We start from the raw sequence: 19,062 nt of genomic DNA on the forward strand, positions 1-19,062 counted from the left end.
GAGTAAAGAGGTTCTTCTGCAGTTGTATAGGGCTCTGGTGAGACCACAACTGGAGTATTGTGTACAGTTTTGGTCTCCTAATTTGAGGAAGGACATTCTTGTGATGTAGGCAGTGCAGCGTAGGTTCACGAGATTGATCCCTGGGATGGCGGGACTGTCATATGAGGAAAGATTGAAAAGACTAGGCTTGTATTCACTGGAGTTTAGAAGGATGAGGGGGTTCTTATAGAAACATATAATATTATAAAAGGCTGGACAAGTTAGATGCAGGAAAAATGTTCCCAATGTTGGGCGAGTCCAGAACCAGGGGCCACAGTCTTAGAATAAAGGGGAGGCCATTTAAGACTGAGGTGAGAAAAAACTTTTTCACCCAGAGAGTTGTAAATTTATGGAATTCCCTGCCACAGAGGGCAGTGGAGGCCAAGTCACTGGATGGATTTAAGAGAGAGTTAGATAGAGCTCTAGGGGCTAGTGGAGTCAAGGAATATGGGGAGAAGGCAGGCACGGGTTATTGATAGGGGATGATCAGCCATGATCACAATGAAGCGGTGCTGGCTCAAAGGGCCGAATGGCCTCCTCCTGCACCTATTTTCTATGTTTCTATGTTTCCATGTTTCCATGTTTCTATGTTTCCATGTTTCTATGTTTCCATGTTTCTATGTTTCTATGTTTCCATGTTTCCATGTTTCTATGTTTCCATGTTTCCATGTTTCTATGTTTCCATGTTTCCATGTTTCCATGTTTCTATGTTTCCATGTTTCCATGTTTCTATGTTTCCATGTTTCTATGTCTCTATGTTTCCATGTTTCCATGTTTCCATGTGTCCATGTTTCCATGTTTCCATGTTTCTATGTTTCCATGTTTCCATGTGTCCATGTTTCCATGTTTCTATGTTTCCATGTTTCCATGTCTCCATGTTTCCATGTTTCCATGTTTCCATGTTTCTATGTTTCCATGTTTCCATGTTTCTATGTTTCCATGTTTCCATGTTTCCATGTGTCCATGTTTCTATGTTTCCATGTTTCCATGTTTCCATGTTTCCATGTTTCTATGTCTCTATGTCTCTATGTCTCCATGTGTCTATGGCCACCTGGTCGCGGGAGGGGTGGTGGTCTTCCTCGCCACCACATCGTAGCGTAGAACACGTTCAGCGCATCAGGCAGAGAGGCATCGCTGTCACAGGCTGGTGTTGATGTCCTGAAGTTGGTGATGGCTTGGATTCCTTGCCACAGCTTCCGTGTGTCCCTGCTGTCACTGAAGTGGCCGTGGATTTTCCTTGCATGCGCTCGCTTTGCTTCCCTGATGGCCCGGGACAGTTTGGCCCTCGCTGTTCTCAGGGCCTCCTTATCGCTTGCTCTGAAGGCCGTGTCTCGGGCTCTCAGCAGCGCACGTACCTCTGCAGTCATCCATGGTTTACGGTTGGGGACGTGTGGTGATGAGCTTGGTGACAGTAACATCATCAATGTACTTACTGATGTAACCAGTCACTGATGCCGTGTACTCCTCCAAGCCAGTGGTGCCGCCGGTGGTTGCTGCCTCCCTAAACATGTGCCAGTCAATGCAGTCCTGGAGAGCAGAGATGGCTCCTGCTGGCCAGGTCTTCACCTGTTTCTTAGTTGGTCTGGAGCGTCTGACAAGCAGTCTGTATGCTGGGATCAGCATGACAGAGATGTGGTGAGTATCCGAGATGGGGGCGTGACTCCACCCTGTACGCGCCGGGCATATTGGTGTAAACAAGATCTAGCACATTCTCCCCTCTTGTTGCAAAGTCCACATGTTGGTAAGATTTAGGAAGCACAGTTTTGAGATTCGCACGGTTGAAATCTCCTGCGACGATAAACAGTCCTTCTGGGTGTGTGTTTTGTAGATTGCATAAAGCTCCGTACAGTACAGTACAGCTAGTGTTTCCTTAGCATTAGCACTGGGGGGGGTGTGAACAGCAACAATGAGCACTGTGGTAAACTCCCGTGGCAAATAAAAAGGTTTCCATCTCACAATCGCGTACTCCACCAGCGTTGAACAGAACTTGGAGACCAAGACAGAGTTGTTGCACCAGTCAGTGTTGATGTAAACACACAGGCCACCGCCTCGAGTCTTACCGCACAGTGATGGGGCTCTGTCGGCTCGGTGCGAGACTAGCCCAGTTAGCTGAATGGCCACGTCCGGGACTCGATCGTTGAGCCATGTCTCTGTAAAAACACAGACACAGCAGTCCCTAGTCTCTCGCTGTGTACTCCTCTGTAGTTGGATGATGTCCAGTTTGTTTTCCAGGGAGCGGATGTTGGAGAGTAGGATAGATGGGAGAGCTGGCCGGCCAGCTAGCATTATCTCTCAGCCTAGCACGGACACCCTCTCTCTTGCCCCGTTTCTGCCTCCTCTCACACCGCTTTCAGCACCTCCTCCCCCGGCCTTTGTCAGTAGGCGGGCTCGGGGGTTTTCGTAACAAGCCGAGGGCGTGTAGTTGGGTTAATAGTCTCTCCTGTAGTGTCGCTGCCGGGCTGTGTTTAATTTCCAGCAATGAACTCGGGTGGTATACTTGTACTCCAACAATTCCCAGGTCAGTGTGACGCAGGTTGGTGACTTCTTGATCACGGTTATCATCACGAATAAGACACAAATTAGCACCGTTTTGCTCTAGAGGGGCCGCAGCTGCCATCTTTTTTTAATTTTTTAATTTTTAATTTTTAATTGTAATAGGACTTGCCTCAACTATCATCTCTGTTGGCTCGTTCCACACACCCGCCTCCCAAGTTGCCCCTCCAGTTTCTGTTAAATGTTTCCCCTCTCACCTTCAACCTGCATCCTCGGATTCTTCATTTTCCCTTGAACTGGGGGACTGCATTATCTATTCACACCTCTAAGACCAACCCTCATCCTCCTGCTCTCCAAGGAATAGTCTTTGCCTGCCCAACCTTGCCCTGAGCTCAGGCCCTTCGAATCCTTGGCGTTAAAAGTATTGCTGCGAGATTAAGGGTGTGATGAAGATGGTGGGAGATTTTGAATCATTAGTGGTGTATTAATTTGAATTGTCTGACTTTGTCAATCTGTCAGCATTTCATTGTTTCACATGGTACATGTGACAAAAAATAATTGAATCAGTAAGTGACAAAGGCTAAAGGTGCAAAAGTCAAAGTCAATTGTATTCGTTACATGCACCCAAAGGTGCAGTGAAATGAATTTGCCAGCAGCGATACACTTAAAAAGAACACACAATACACAATAGAATTTAACACAAAACATCCAGCACAGCATTCTTCACTGTGCTGGAAGGCAACAAGGTTCAGTCAGTCCTCCTCCTTTGTTCATCCGTGGTCGGGGCCATGAACCCTCTGTCGTCGCCGCTATGATTTATGAACATCTCAGAAGGAGAAAGCAAGGTGTGAACTGTAAACATGGTAGAAGGAATATGGGTGTAATGAGATAGGATGGGGAAAAGGGATCAATGTACTGAGGGGGACTCTCCCTTTCCCCGCAACACCCATTCACCCTGCACCTTCCCCTCTTTCCACACTCATCTCCCATCCCTGACATTCATCTTTGCCTCTTTACCCTTCGACCCATATCCCGCCCTCCAGCTTCACATCTCTCTCTCCTCATCAAAACCTTTTGTCTACTCTTCACCTCTCGCCTTTGTCATTGCTCCACCAAGTGCCAAGTGCCTGTATTTGTTGTCTGAAGGACAGCCTCTACCTGAAACATCACCCATTCCTTCTCTCCCAAGATGCTGCCTGTCTCACTGAATTACTCCAGCATTTGTGTCTATCCACATTACTTGCCAGCTTTTGTCCTGCTCCCACATCTTTCCAGATTTCTCCACTACTCTCTCAGTCTGAAGGATCCCAACCTGAAACATCTGTCAGGCAGATGGTGCCTGACCAACTGAGTACATCCAGCATTCTTTGTAGACTTCTTTATATTCCCTAAAGTAATCCTAGTTGGTTTCTGTTGCAGTGAAAGTAGTTTAGTGTTCATGACACCTGTTTTAAGTGTCAATACAAATTAAGTAATCCTGCATTCCATTCACCCTACTGTTTTTTTTGGAATAGGTCTAAATCTATTTGGTTTAGTATGTTTGTGTCAGTGTTTCCAAAATACATCTCCTCTCCCCTCTGCTCTTTTCTGAAGGTGTGACCAAATTGTGTTCATTTCCACGAAGGATCTACAAAGACTGGAATCTCTGCTTTTTATTTTAATATTTATTTTATTAGAAGCAATTGTACAAGGAGAAAGTAATCGACATAACAATTATACAACTTTCGTACAGCTTCAATTTTAACATTTTATGAACTAAAAACTATATCGGTAAAAAGAAAAATGAAAAGAAAGGAAAGGGAGAAGAAAAGAAAAAGAAAAGAAAGAATTTTGAAAAAGACACGAAAAATAAAAAATAAAAACCTCTGAACTAACGAAAAAGTGAAAAAAGTGGAGATATATCCCACTACCCTTCCCTACGCCCACTCACCCGACCCTAGCGTCGGTTTTGAATGGAAGGAGGTTTTCAGGTGTAAAGGGATGGGAGGGGTTAAAAGAAAATGAGATTTGGAGATGGGAATGAGCGTATTGATTAAGGGAAACCCCCTCTTTCCCTGCATTCCCCACCCTGGTGTGCACCTCACTCAACGGTCACCGTACCCCTTCCCCTCCTCTGTACGCTCATCCCTGTCCCACATTCCCCTCTTTCCCCGATCCTTCCCCCTGGCTTTGCATGTCACCTCTTCCTCTTGTCTGACACTTGTCTCCTCTTCACCTCTAGCCTTTGTCATTACTCCCCTATCTGCTAATCAGCCCCCAACTGTATCCAGAATCACTCACCAGGCTCTGTCCTGCTCTCGTCTCTTTCCAGCTTTCTCCCAAATACATCAGTCTGAATCAGCATCAGAGAATCAGAATGCCGTTTATTGCCATTTAAACATAGGTTCAAATGAAATTACTTTCCTGCAGTCATAACAACAAAAAAACCAAAACACACAATTAACACAATTCCACACAAACATCCATCACAGTGAATCTCCAAACACCTCCTTACTGTGATGGAAGGCAAAAGTCTTATCTCTTCCCCACAGTCAAACAGTCAAACTGCTGCATCGAGCTGATCGAGGCTCTTGATGTTAGAGGCCCCGGCGGGCGATGGTAAGTCCTGCGGCTGTTTAAGCCGCGCCAGGCGATGTAAGGCCCCGCTCTGGGTCGATTTAAACCCCTCGATTCGGGCGGTCAAAGTTTGCCGTTGTGGATGATCAGCCATGATCACAGTGAATGGCGGTGCTGGCTCGAAGGGCCGAATGGCCTACTCCTGCACCTATTGTCTATTGTCTCAGGATCTAGTCTTTATGGAGATGGCGTTAAGGTAAGGCCACTGTTTCAAACCCTCTCTTGGGTTTCAGTGTCTGTGGAAAGATTGGGCAGCACAGTGGTAGAGTTGCTGCCTCACAGCGCCAGGTACCTGGGTTTGAAACTGACACCATGTATTGTCCGTACAGAGTTTGAATACTCTTCCTGTGACCAAGTGCATTTTCTACAGATGTTCTGGTGTCCTCCCATACTCCAAAGACATCCAGATTTATAGTTTAATTGGTATTTCCTAATTGGCATTAGGTATTTCCTAATATATTTCATTCGAGATTCTTTCAATTCAGGGTTCTGGAATCTTGAACAAAAACAATAGACAATAGGTGCAGGAATCAGCCATTTAGTCCTTCGTACCAGCACCACCATTCAATGTGATCATGGCTGATCATCCCCAATCAGTACCCTGTTCCTGCCTTCTCCCCATATCCCCTGACTCCGCTATGTTTAAGAGCCCTATCCTGCTCTCTCTTGAAAGCATCTAGAGAACCTGCCTCCACCGCAGACTCACCACTCTCTGTGAGAAAAAGTGTTTCCTCATCTCCGTTCTAAATGCTTATCCCTTATTCTTGAACTGGGGGCCCTGGTTCAGGACAACCCCCAACATCGGGAACAGGTTTCCTGCCTCAAGCGTGTCCAAACCCTTAACAATCTTATATGTTTCAATGAGATACCCTCTCATCCTTCTAAACTCCAGAGTGTACAAGCCCAGCTGCTCCATTCTCTCAGCATATGAAGGTCCCGCCATCCCGGGAATTAACCTTGTAAACCTCCGCTGCACGCCCTCAATAGCAAGAATGTCCTTCCTCAAATTAGGGGACCAAAACTGCACACAATACTCCAGGTGTGGTCTCACTAGGGCTCTGTACAACTGCAGAAGGACCTCTTTACTCCTATATTCGATTCCTCTTGTTCTAAAAGTCAACATGCCATTCGCTTTCTTCACTGCCTGCTGTACCTGCATGCTTACTTTCATAGACTGATGTACAAGGACAGATCCCGTTGTACTTCTCCTTTTCCCAACTTGATGCCATTTAGATAGTAATCTGCCTTCCTGTTTTTGCTACCAAAGTGGATAACCTCACATTTATCCGCATTAAACTTCATCTGCCACTCCCCCAACCTGTCCAAGTCACACCGCATCATCTTGGATTTGACCCAACCTAACACCTTTGTGCAGTACAAACATTTCAAAATGGAAAGCTTTGTTACTGCCAAACAATTGATTTCCAGGGGATGTTACATGGCATGCATTGATCTTAAAGATGCTTATTACTCGGTACCTGTTCACAAGGATCACAGGAAGTACCTGAAATTTTACTGGATGAGGCAGCAATGGCAGTTTAAAGCTTTGCCTAATGGTTTAACCTCAGCTCCCAGGTTATTCACTAAAATACTGAAACCTGCTCTTACTCTATTACGAGCGCAGGAACACATAGTAATGGCTTATTTGGATGATATCCTCATTATAGGAAAACATTGGAATTGGCAATTTCGGCAGTCTCGGCCACCAAACTTTTGTTTGAGCAGTTAGGGTTCCTAATTCACCCAGTAAAATCCAGGTTGACACCATCCAGAGTCATGGACTATTTGGGAGTTACTATGAACTCCAATCACCTGTCTGTGACTTTGCTCGAGGGCAAGAGATTGAAGTTAATAGAAGCCTGCAATATAGAAGTATAGAAGTTGGGATGTAATGTTAAAATTGTACAAGGCATTGGTGAGGCCAATTCTGGAGTATGGTGTACAATTTTGGTCGCCTAATTATAGGAAGGATGTCAACAAAATAGAGAGAGTACAGAGGAGATTTACTAGAATGTTGCCTGGGTTTCAGCAACTAAGTTACAGAGAAAGGTTGAACAAGTTAGGGCTTTATTCTTTGGAGCGCAGAAGGTTAAGGGGGGACTTGATAGAGGTTTTTAAAATGATGAGAGGGATAGACAGAGTTGACGTGGAAAAGCTTTTCCCACTGAGAGTAGGGAAGATTCAAACAAGGGGACATGACTTGAGAATTAAGGGACTGAAGTTTAGGGGTAACATGAGGGGGAACTTCTTTACTCAGAGAGTGGTAGCTGTGTGGAATGAGCTTCCAGTGAAGGTGGTGGAGGCAGGTTCGTTTTTATCATTTAAAAATAAATTGGATAGTTATATGGATGGGAAAGGAATGGAGGGTTATGGTCTGAGCGTAGGTATATGGGACTAGGGGAGATTATGTGTTCGGCACGGACTAGAGGGGTCGAGATGGCCTGTTTCCGTGCTGTAATTGTTATATGGTTATATGGTTATTATATCTTATCACACAGCAGCTGCCTTGAATTCGGCAAGTGGCCAGCTTAATTAGGAAATTGATGGCCACATTTCCAGCAGCTAAATATGGAGCTTTGCACTATCAGCAATTACAAAGAGCAAAGGTGCAGGCACTCAAACATAATTCGGGCCACTTTGACAGGGCTATGCAATTATCGGCTGAAGCTATTGCCGAGCTGCAGTGGTGGAAAGCCAATATTGTGCATTGTTCTGGCAATATTTCAATTGAAAGTCCATCTGTTGTTTTACAGACTGATGCCAGTGCTCTGGGGTGGGGCGCCACTGATACCGTTTCTAGCTGCGGTGGCAGATGGAATGTGCATGAGCTATCTTTTTTACAGGTGCACGGTGTTAACTATTTGGAGTTGCTCACAGCCCTGTATGGTCTGAAAGCTTATTGTGGGCACATGCACCACCTGCATGTTCAGTTACAGATAGATAACACCACAGCGGTGGCATACATAAATCACATGGGTGGTATCAAGTCAGTATCCTGTGATAAATTGGCTAACCTTATTTGGCAATGGTGCATCATTCAAAATATTTGGGTTTCAGCTATCTACCTTCCAGGTAGGTTCAACACGGTGGCGGACACCAGGTCATGTAAATTCAATAACAACACAGAATGGGTATTGAATCATAGAGTGTTTAAGGATATTGTTTCTAGGTATGGAACACCAGATATGGATTTGTTCGCTTCAAGATTAAATCATCAGTTACCGAAGTATGTTGCATGGGAACCAGACCCAGGGGCAGTAGTGGTAGACGCGTTCTCGCTACATTGGGGTGGAATGTTTTTCTACGCATTCCCCCCATTCTGCCTTGTTAGTCGATGGCTGCAAAAGGTTCAGCAAGACTCTACCTCCGGCATTCTGGTAGTCTCTGACTGGCCCACTCAGCCATGGTATCCTCTTATCCTGGGCATGGTTTTAGAACCTGTTATGAAGGTTCCTAAAAGCAGGTCTCTGTTAACTAATCCCATTTCTGGTGAAGTGCATCCTCTACATGATCAGCTGGACTTATTGATTTGCAAGTTTTGAGAAGACTTTTGCTCGGACTGGGACTAGCTGAACGTATGGTGGATGTTCTAACTGCGGCCTGGAGAAGTAGTACTCAGAAACAATATGCCTCGTACATTAGGAAGTGGGATGTATTCTGTGCACAGTCCGATATCTCGTATGACGCAGCGCACATTACAGATGTTCTGGAAACATAGAAACATAGAAAATAGGTGCAGGAGTAGGCCATTCGACCCTTTGAGCCTGCACCGCCATTCAATATGATCATGGCTGATCATCCAAATCAATATCTCATACTTGCCTTCTCTCCATACCCCCGATCCCTTTAGCCACAAGGGCCACATCTAACTCCCTCTTAAATCCAACCAATGAACTGGCCTCAACTACCTTCTGTGGCAGAGAATTCCAGAGATTCACCACTCTGTGTGAAAAATGTTTTTCTCATCTCGGTCCTAAAAGACTTCCCCCTTATCCTTAAACTGCGACCCCTTGTTCTGGACTTCCCCAACATCGGGAATAATCTTCCTGCATCTAGCATGTCCAACCCCTTAAGAATTTTGTACGTTTCTATAAGATTCCCCCTCAATCTTCTAAATTCTAGCGAGTACAAGCCGAGTCTATCCAGTCTTTCTTCATATGAAAGTCCTGACATCCCAGGAATCAGTCTTGAGTTGCTCTCGAAGTTGCATTTCGATGAGAAATTAAGCTACAATGCTCTAAATTGTGCCAGAAGTGCGCTGTTGTCATACTTGCTGCCTAGTTCAGAAGACCAGGCTGTGGGATCTCATCCTTTAGTGTCAAGGTTCATGAGGGGAGTCTTTAAATCGAACCCTCCTAGACCCAGATATACTGAAATTTGGGATGTAGGGGTGGTCCTAAATTTACTTCGCTCATGGTCTCCAGCATCTTCCCTGTCTCTACTCCGGCTTAGGCACAAGGTGGCCATGCTCATGGCTTTAGTGTCAGCTCAACGGGTCCAGTCCTTGCAGAAGCTACGTCTGGACAGGATGCTCACCTCTGCCAGTGGGTTTACCTTTTTTGAGTACGACCCTATCAAACAGAGTAGACCAGGTACCTCGATACTTAAATTAGAATTCATGGCATACTCTTTGGATCCTAAATTATGTGTAGTTGCTCACCTCCAGCAATACATCAAGGTCACCAAGGGGCTGAGGGGGTCTGAGTTAGCATTATTGGTCAGCCACATGAAACCACATAAGAGGGTCTCAACTCAGACCATTTCCAGGTGGCTGAAACAGGTTCTGGCAGATGCTGGGGTTGATACTAAAATATTTAAATCTTATTCCACCAGGGCTGCAGCAACGTCCGCAGTGAGGGTCATGGACATCCCGCTAGACCAGATTTTTTTATTTTTTAAAATATTTTTATTTATTAGAAGTACAGTAAATTACAGTAGTACAAGCCAGATATATCTTATTACATTTATTGTACCCCTTGATTTTTTAAGCTTTAAGGAAAAATAGTAAGATTAAACGAGAATTTACCAGTTTGAAGTTTGATCTTTATTTTATGAGGAGTAACGTTGAGGGATTACGTGAAGAACCCGCCAGGACGCATGCGTGTCAATCTTCAAAGCAGCTGTGTGAAATCACAGATAACAGTAAATGAACTGAACATAGTAAGATTAGAGAAATAGGATACCAGTTGAACTTTATGATCGATGGTGGGCGTGGAGGGCACGTAATCCCTCAACGTTACTCCTCATAAAATAAAGATCAAACTTCAAACTGGTAAGTTCTCGTTTAATCTTACTATTTTACTTCGGAGTCACGTGATACACAGCATCAGTGGCCAATGATGAGTGACCATTAATATTGCATTCAGACATGACATTGATATAGACATATTGATGCTATTAATGAACAATAGTGGGAATGGTAACCTCCCTCAACCTGGAGGAAGTATGAACCATACCTAACATAGAGTTGGCAAATACCCCCGATCTGGCAATGGGTTTATTCTGAATATTTGTACAGATTAATAGTTTGACCATCCTGCAGCCGCTAGGATGTGGTCCATAACCCTGCTGCTGAGGTATAGCGGTCCTGGTAGAGTGGGACTCAATTTCAATGTACACTCCTGTATATGCCAGACCCATTTAACCCTCTGGAGAAGGTTCGTAGTGATTCCTTCTAACGAGGTTTAATGTAACTAACAATATTGCTAGTCAGAGTCTATGATGCTCTTAGGGACCTTGACATACTGGTGTAGATGCATGATCACACGCAACCCAAGATCCATGGGATATGCAACATCTAGTTTGGTCTGTGTCCCTGTCTACTCTGCTTGACTAATCATAACAAAACATGTTATTATAGCCCACAGATATGATCATTCTATCCAGTGTAGCAATGACTGAACCCGTAGCAAATCGACGGGCATCGTGAACCAGTACACCGATTCACATCAACAAATTCACCCGTAAATTGTGCACCTCAAACGTCAGTACTTTTAAATCGACGGGCTTCGTGAACCAATACACTTAGTAATTAAAGATAATTTATGCCATGTGTCTCGAGCAAAGGTTCTTCCTCTGCATTTCATCTATCTCCACAGCTTGAGATGGCATCCGCAGCTCCCCATTCCAGTGCACTTGCATCTGTTTATAAAATGGTAGCTGGTGATTCAATCAGAATTTTCCTGTAAGAGTAATCCACATTTTTAATCCACCATTTTATATCCTCAATTGCTGTGTTAGTTAGTTGTATAGGCCTATCGTAAGGTCCAGCATGTCTTCCCAATACTGATATCTTTGCTCACTGCAGCTGTCTGATAATGCAGTGGTCCAAACTGAACACCTGGAAATGAAGCAATTAACTTGCGAATTAGATTTGCTACTTGCCTGATTGATGGTTGTTTGCCTGCAATTAACTCCTTACAACCCTTAATCACTTGAAACTTTTTGTCCTTGGGTAAGTCTGGATATCTCTGAATGAATGACAAATCCCATTCTTTGAAATGTGAGGTTTACTTTTTAAAACTGAAGCTGTTGTCATGGCTTCAGTATCTCCCACAATTAAAATGTCATCCAAATAAGCCATTATCAAATGGCCTTGAGTTCTTAACAATACTAAAATTGACTTCAACAGTTTTGTAAACAATCTGGGGCTTTAAACTGCCACATTTGAGACATCCAGACAAATTTCAAATACCGCAACAGAATAATGTGCATCTTGGAGATCTATGCTTGCCATATAGCATTCTGTTGAAATTAATTGCAAAGCATTAGTACAAGTCTCCATATTGAAATGTTTATACTGCACAAAAGAGTTAAGACTTGTGAGGTCCAAAATGATTCTAGTACCCCCATCCTTTTTTGTTCTAGAGAAAATACTAGATACAAACTGATGGTTTTGATAAGTTGTTTTCTCTATTACCCCTTTTTTACTCAAAATCTCAATTTCTATTTGAATTCTTCTCATCTCTTCTTTAGAGAAGGACTATATTCTTTTTGGAGTATGTTGTGTAGGGGGATTTTCATTCTGGTAAAATTCAATTCTAAACCCCATAATACTGCACAGTATATATGGATCAGATGTTATTAGTTTCCATTCTTTTAAAAAGAATTGTAATCTACCCCCAACTTGTAAGTAGGATACATCTGATATGTTTCTTTCAGAACCAGAGCCACCTACCTCAGAGTTTACTGGTGTCACTTTTTGTACATTGCCCCTTGTGGAAATACCATGACCTCCACGTCCTGGGGTTGTATAATAATAATAATAAATTTTATATTTAATGGGCGCCTTTCATACAAAATCTCAAGGACACCTTACATAGTAATCGGAATAAAAACATATAATCGGAGTAAAACAAGTAATTAAAGACATCACAATGACACAAATTAAAAACAGAATTCAATCCAAAAACAGAAAATCAAAAACACAGTGTGAAGAGAGAGCAGCGGCAACCAAATCGTGCCAGCGTCCACTCTCTCTTCACGGCAGCCATCTTGGACACAGACCTACAAGACTACAGTTAGACAAAAAAAAATCATCCCCCCACAGTGGGTAGCACTGTGGAGGAAGGCACAATGTCCAGTCCCCACCCCATGTTCACCCCAAAGTCAGGCCTATTGGGGCCACCGCAGTTGCCTCTACGGAGGCCCGATGTCCCTGGCCATTCTCACCGGGTGGTCTTGCCCCGGCGTCGGGAGAGTCCTTTCGGCGGCTGGGCCACTTGGAACGGCCGCTTCTTGGTTGGAGCCCGCGGCTGCCGAAGCCGACAAGGCCGCGCCGGTTTGGCGCTCCTAGGCTCCAGATGAAAAAGTCGGCGTCCGCTCTCCTCACTGCCGCCTCTCCGCCTTGCCGCCTCTCCACACGCCGTCTCTACGCACGCCGCCTCTCCGCTCCGCAAACCCGCAGCCCGGAGATGGTTCCCCTTCGGTATAGATATTGCCTTCTAGCTGTGCTGCCAAACATCGGTGGTTTCATCATCCCGATGGTTTTTGATTCTTCGTTGAGAACCTTTAGTTATTTGGCAAGCTCTTCTCCAAAGAGTAAATTTGGCAATTGTATATTAGATGGTTTACAGAGCCCTGCAAACTTAGGATGTAAGTTAGGTCTTATCACAGTTTTACAAATACAGTTTATTTCAAAATGTGCATTACACATCATTCCTATTACACCCTGTTGTGCCATTGTCACATTTCCTTCTTCCAGATCTTTGGCAAATGCTGTAATATTTGACCAAATCAATCTTAATACCCGCTGTAATCTCATTTCTTGAGTTACTGCAATGCCCATATACTTCCACACTTCTTTATTAACAGCTGGCACTCCTAGCAGAGCACAGTTCTGCGGGATTTCATATTTGTTCATAACTTCATCCATTGTTGCATCTTCTGATTGATGGGAAAGCAGGTAATTTATACTCTCTGCTATTTCCTCTGGAAGAGGTTGTCCCTTGTGTCTGGGACTATAGAACTTTTGGGCCAGCACTGGCATTTTTCTTTTTTGCATTGGGTTCTGGCCCTCAACTGGTTCATTATCAGAGTATTCTGGATATTCCTCCTCATAATGGGTTTCACCTGGATAATCATCATCAGGTATTTCATGCGATGGCTCTAATATAGGCCGACTTTTTTGTCCCTCTTTGGGTACATCAAGCTCTTCATTTGAGCTGTATATTGGCAGCCCACTTTTGGGTGCTGCTCCATATTCTGGGTCTCCTGTAGACCAACATCTGTATTACCTTTCAGACATTTCTGGTGCTGCCTCCCTGTCAGGCCAGCCCTTTTCCCTCTTTGGGTACATCAAGCTCTTGCATTGAGCTGTATATTGGCAGCCCACTTTTGGGTGCTGCTCCATATTCTGGGTCTCCTGTAGACCAACACCTGTATTGTCTTTCAGACATTTCTGGTGCTGCCTCCCTGTCTGGTCAGCCCATATATTCATCTTTATCATCAGGCATTTCGGTCGCTGGCTCAAATCTGGGCCAACGTTTCCCAGAACCTCTTCTGGGTGTTCCATGCGGTTGCTCTTTAAGCCCGCGTCTTTTATACTCCTTCTGGAGTTTGTTTTACCCATGAGGAATTCCAGTTTATAAATTCTATAGTTCAGACTCCTCAGAGTCTTCCAGGCCTGTTATTTCTTTATGGCCTTGCTCCCTATGGGAGTTTCAACGGGACTTTTCCCCTCCCGTGTAAAATAGTTATTTCTTTACATTCGACTTTTTAGTCGGGTGCCCGCTCCTCTCAGACACTTTGTCTTATTGAGTGCTTACTGCGGTGCGCTTACTATTCTTCCTCCCACCTTTCTCCATACATAAGACTTACCTGTGTCTTTGCACGCAGTCTCCGAAGAAAAGCAGCCTGAAAGTAAAAGTAGAAAATACTTACGTCCAGGTTTTCCTTCATCACCGCTTAGAGGTTCCACACCTCCTACCGCGGTAGCAGCGCAATGCGTCTGACGAGATGACACGCGTGCGCCTGGACGACCTTCTCCGAAGTAAAATTCCTATTCTGTCCCATTGTGTAAATGATTTATCTATAATAGAGGGTTTAAACGACGGGTTATTAACTATTGGAGATAACAGAGATAGATTTCTTAATTTTAGGTTGTGTTTTATTTGTTTCCAGGTTCTAATTGTACTGTGTATAATTGGATTTTTATTATAATTAGTGTTATTCAAGTTCATTGGTGAGAGGAGGATCGCTCCAATATTACAAGGGGAGCAGTCCTCTCTCTCCATTATAATCCAATCCACCTGCTGGGCAGAATTGTCCAGCAGGTGGATCATATTTTTGATATTTACTGCCCAGTAATAGTACATACATTTAGGAAGTGTTAAACCACCCAATTCTTTAGGTTTGCTCAAGTGAGTTCTTTGTATTCTGTGGGATTTATAGCCCCATATAAAATTTGTAATGTCTGAGTCCATTTACCATTTAAATAATCGTAAGCTTGCATCTCAGTAAAATTGATTTCAAGACGCATTTATGATTCACGGATATTTAAATGGTAAATGGAGCTTCAGAAGCGTGATCATTTTGCATGTTAAAACCCACCCGAGAACCATGGGCGATTTTGCAATTTTATTGACGGGTTTCTAACTTTTAATACTTTTCATCTAACAAATGAATAAAGATAACAAAGGAAATAATGCCACTTTTGATGAAATGCAGCGAGCAAACGCGATAATTCCCGATATTTTGGATCTTTAAATCTCCACGAAAAATGTCCGCTATCAACTTCCGCCGTTTTGGCCCCTTCAGCTCCCTCTTGTATTTACCTTAGTTTCTATCTTTTTTTTGGACTGTAAATTTAGGTAGCTGTGCCTCACGGTCACCCCGACTGGCTCAGTAAATTGCAGCTCAAAAACTGGCCGTTTTCGATGTTTTTAACGGGTGTGAAAGTGCGTGTTTTCCCATCCACTAACATGTACCGGAAGTGACGCTTGTCCCCCAGTTAAAATTTTCGGTCACGTGGGTGGGGATTTACGCTCCAGTGACCTTTCGTGAAATCACCCTATACACTCATAAGGGAACATATTTTAAAAGTACTGCAGCTTGAGGTGCACAATTTGCATGGGAAATTGTTAATGTGAATCGGTGTACTGGTTCACGAAGCCCGTCGATTTCTTTCCTGGTTCTACACTCGTAAGGAAGCATATTTAAAAGTACTGCCGCTTGAGGTGCTCAATTTGCAGGCAAAATTGTTAATATGGGTCAGTAGCTGGTTCCCTCTGAAGTTTCCCTCGGGATAGCTGGCAATCGCCTGGTGAAGCGAATGCCTTGGGGCCAAAACGATCTCAACCTATTCTCATACTGGCATAGGTTTGTAGCTTAATTGGCTTGTAAATGTAAAAAAAAAAAAAAAATGCCCCTCGTGGGTGTAGCGTAGTATCGTTGTTCGGTGCGGACCTGGCGGGCCGAAGGGCATGTTTTCGTGCTGTATCTCTTTAAAACGTAAAGACTGCGAGCGATCTACCCGTGCGAACAGGGAACCGGGAGAGGAATGGAGTATATTGAAAAGTACTGCCGTTTGAGGTGCACCGTTTGCGGGGGAAATTGTTGATGTGAATCGGTGTACTGGTTCACGATGCCCGTCGATTTGCTTCGTGGTTGTACACTCCGTGAGGGAGACTGCCGTTTCATTTGGTTCATGAATTCTCCCATATGGTTCACCAGTTCGCCATTTGGTTCATGAATTCCCCTCACTTGGTTCATGAGTTCTACCACTTGGTTCACGAGTTCTCCATTTTGTCTTGGCGTACGGGCGGATAGGTGGGGTGCCTGGAGATTTATGTAGCCGATTTTTGAAATGCCAACGGCGGCCCCGGAGGTAAGACCAGGCGGGTGCGAATGCTCCAGCGGCTCGAGTAAGCGCCGGAATGGTGGCAGCGGCGGGCGGGCCGCTGGCAGCCACCCCCTGGCGGCAGACACGAGTATGGCAGAAGTCCCAATGAGGTCGAGATTGGCTGCCTCGACCGTTCGACGGCTCGCATTTTCGGCAGGACATCCGGTGGGTCAACCCGCTTAAATGGCTGCGTCGAGAATTGCACCAAGTCCGAAAACTGGTTCTCAGACTGTCGACAATTGCATGTGTCACAGTCATGTGTGTACAGGGAGTACAGTAGGGGGCTGAGGACGCAACCCTGGGGGGATCTTGTGCTCAGGGTGAGGGGATTGGATGTATTTCCTCCCATCTTGACTACCTGGGGCCTGGCGGTGAGAAAGTCCAGGACCAAGGCACACAGGGGTGTGTTCAGCCCCAGTTCCAGCAGTTTCTCAGCAAGTCTGGTGGGGACTATCGTGTTGAAAGCTGAAATGAAGTCAATGAACAACATCCTCACATAGCCCCCCCTTCTGGCTGTCAAGATGAGAGAGAGCGGTGTGCAAGACCTGGGAGACCGCATCGTCCGTGGATCTGTTCGGACGGTTTGCGAACTGCAGCGGGTCCACTTTTTCACACAGAGAGTGGTGAGTCTGAGGAATTCTCTGCCTCAGAGGGCGGTGGAGGCAGGTTCTCTGGATACTTTCAAGAGAGAGCTGGATAGGGCTCTTAAAGATAGCGGAGTCAGGGGATATGGGGAGAAGACAGGAACGGGGTACTGATTGGGGATGATCCGCCATGATCACATTGAATGGCGGTGCTGGCTCGAAGGGCCAAATGGCCTACTCCTGCACCTATTGTCTATTGTCGAAATAAACTAAACTAGATTTCTTTGCATTTAGCTGAAAACAAAAGCTACTGGATGTTAGCAAGCATGAATTTGCAGGAAGCAATGATCATCTATTCACGGTTGGCGCCTGGCAGTAATGTCTTTGCAACTGCAGGTCACATCAACCCCAGGGAACAATTAAACTGGCTGCACAGATTTCGCACTGACAGCTGTGCTCTGAAGAAAGATGCCTTCATGTCCCTATTACCACAGTAACTTCAGCAGCATCTCAGAGAGTAGAACGCCCACAGGCCACAAAGGGCACGATGGCGGTGTTGGGCTCTCTCTTTGACTGAATCTCATCCCAGCTGTCATTGTCACTGCCCTCTCTCTCCTGCATCCACCCTGCCTTTCACAGTCTCCACCATCACTCCCAATCTCCAAATTCACATTCCACCTTTATCAGTTTAGTTTACCATCACGGTACAGTGAAAAGCATTTGTTGCGTGCTAACCAGTCAGCGGAAATACAATACAGGATTAACATCGAGCCGTCCACAGGTACAGCATAAAGGGAAACATAGAAACATAGAAATTAGGTGCAGGAGTAGGCCATTCGGCCCTTCGAGCCTGCACCGCCATTCAATATGATCATGGCTGATCATCCAACTCAGTATCCCGTACCTGCCTTCTCTCCATACCCTCTGATCCCCTTAGCCACAAGGGCCACATCTAACTCCCTCTTAAATATAGCCAATGAACTGGCCTCGACTACCCTCTGTGGCAGAGAGTTCCAGAGATTCACCACTCTCTGTGTGAAAAAGAACGATGTGAATAAGGTTTAGTTCAACATTTAAGATTCAAGATTCAAGATTCAAGAGTACTTTACAAATGCCCTTCTAAAGTCCACAATCAGCTCCTTAGTGTTTATGACATTCAAGAGGAGGCTGTTGTCCTGACACCAGAGTGCTAGACCAGCCACCTCCTCCCGGTAGGCCCTCTCATCGTTGTCTGAGATCAGGCCCACCACCACAGTGTCATCAGCAAACTTAATTATCGAGTTGGAGCTGAACCTAGCCACACAGTCATGTGTGTACAGGGAGTACAGTAGGGGGCTGAGGACGCAACCCTGGGGGGATCTTGTGCTCAGGGTGAGGGGATTGGATGTATTTCCTCCCATCTTGACTACCTGGGGCCTGGCGGTGAGAAAGTCCAGGACCAAGGCACACAGGGGGGTGTTCAGCCCCAGTTCCAGCAACTTCTCAGCAAGTCTGGTGGGGACTATCGTGTTGAAAGCTGAAATGAAGTAAATGAACAACATCCTCACATAGCCCCCCCTTCTGGCTGTCAAGATGAGAGAGAGCGGTGTGCAAGACCTGGGAGACCGCATCGTCCGTGGATCTGTTCGGACGGTTTGCGAACTGCAGCGGGTCCACTTTTTCACACAGAGAGTGGTGAGTCTGTGGAATTCTCTGCCTCAGAGGGCGGTGGAGGCAGGTTCTCTGGATACTTTCAAGAGAGAGCTGGATTGGGCTCTTAAAGATAGCGGAGTCAGGGGATATGGGGAGAAGACAGGAACGGGGTACTGATTGGGGATGATCCGCCATGATCACATTGAATGGCGGTGCTGGCTCGAAGGGCCAAATGGCCTACTCCTGCACCTGTTGTCTATTGTCTATTGACAGTTAAACGCTTTGATTCTGAAAACAATCCGGTGAATTTAACATCCACAAAAATCTCACAGGGTTTAAGGGTGGAATTACCAACAG

The 19,062-nt window shown here is 45.1% G+C and overlaps 1 long non-coding RNA gene across 1 annotated transcript; it reads right to left on the reverse strand.

The window, feature by feature from the left end:
- Positions 1–2,895: 2,895 nt before the first annotated feature.
- LOC116976457 lies at positions 2,896–18,619 on the reverse strand. The gene is made up of 3 exons (XR_004412958.1): positions 18,610–18,619; positions 17,699–17,703; positions 2,896–2,940 (listed from the first exon to the last, which is right to left on the reverse strand). It is a non-coding gene; the product is annotated as an uncharacterized LOC116976457 (long non-coding RNA).
- Between the last annotated feature and the right edge of the window lie 443 nt (positions 18,620–19,062).

Source organism: Amblyraja radiata, chromosome 8, assembly GCF_010909765.2.
Source record: "Amblyraja radiata isolate CabotCenter1 chromosome 8, sAmbRad1.1.pri, whole genome shotgun sequence".
NCBI classification, from domain to species: Eukaryota; Metazoa; Chordata; class Chondrichthyes; order Rajiformes; family Rajidae; genus Amblyraja; species Amblyraja radiata.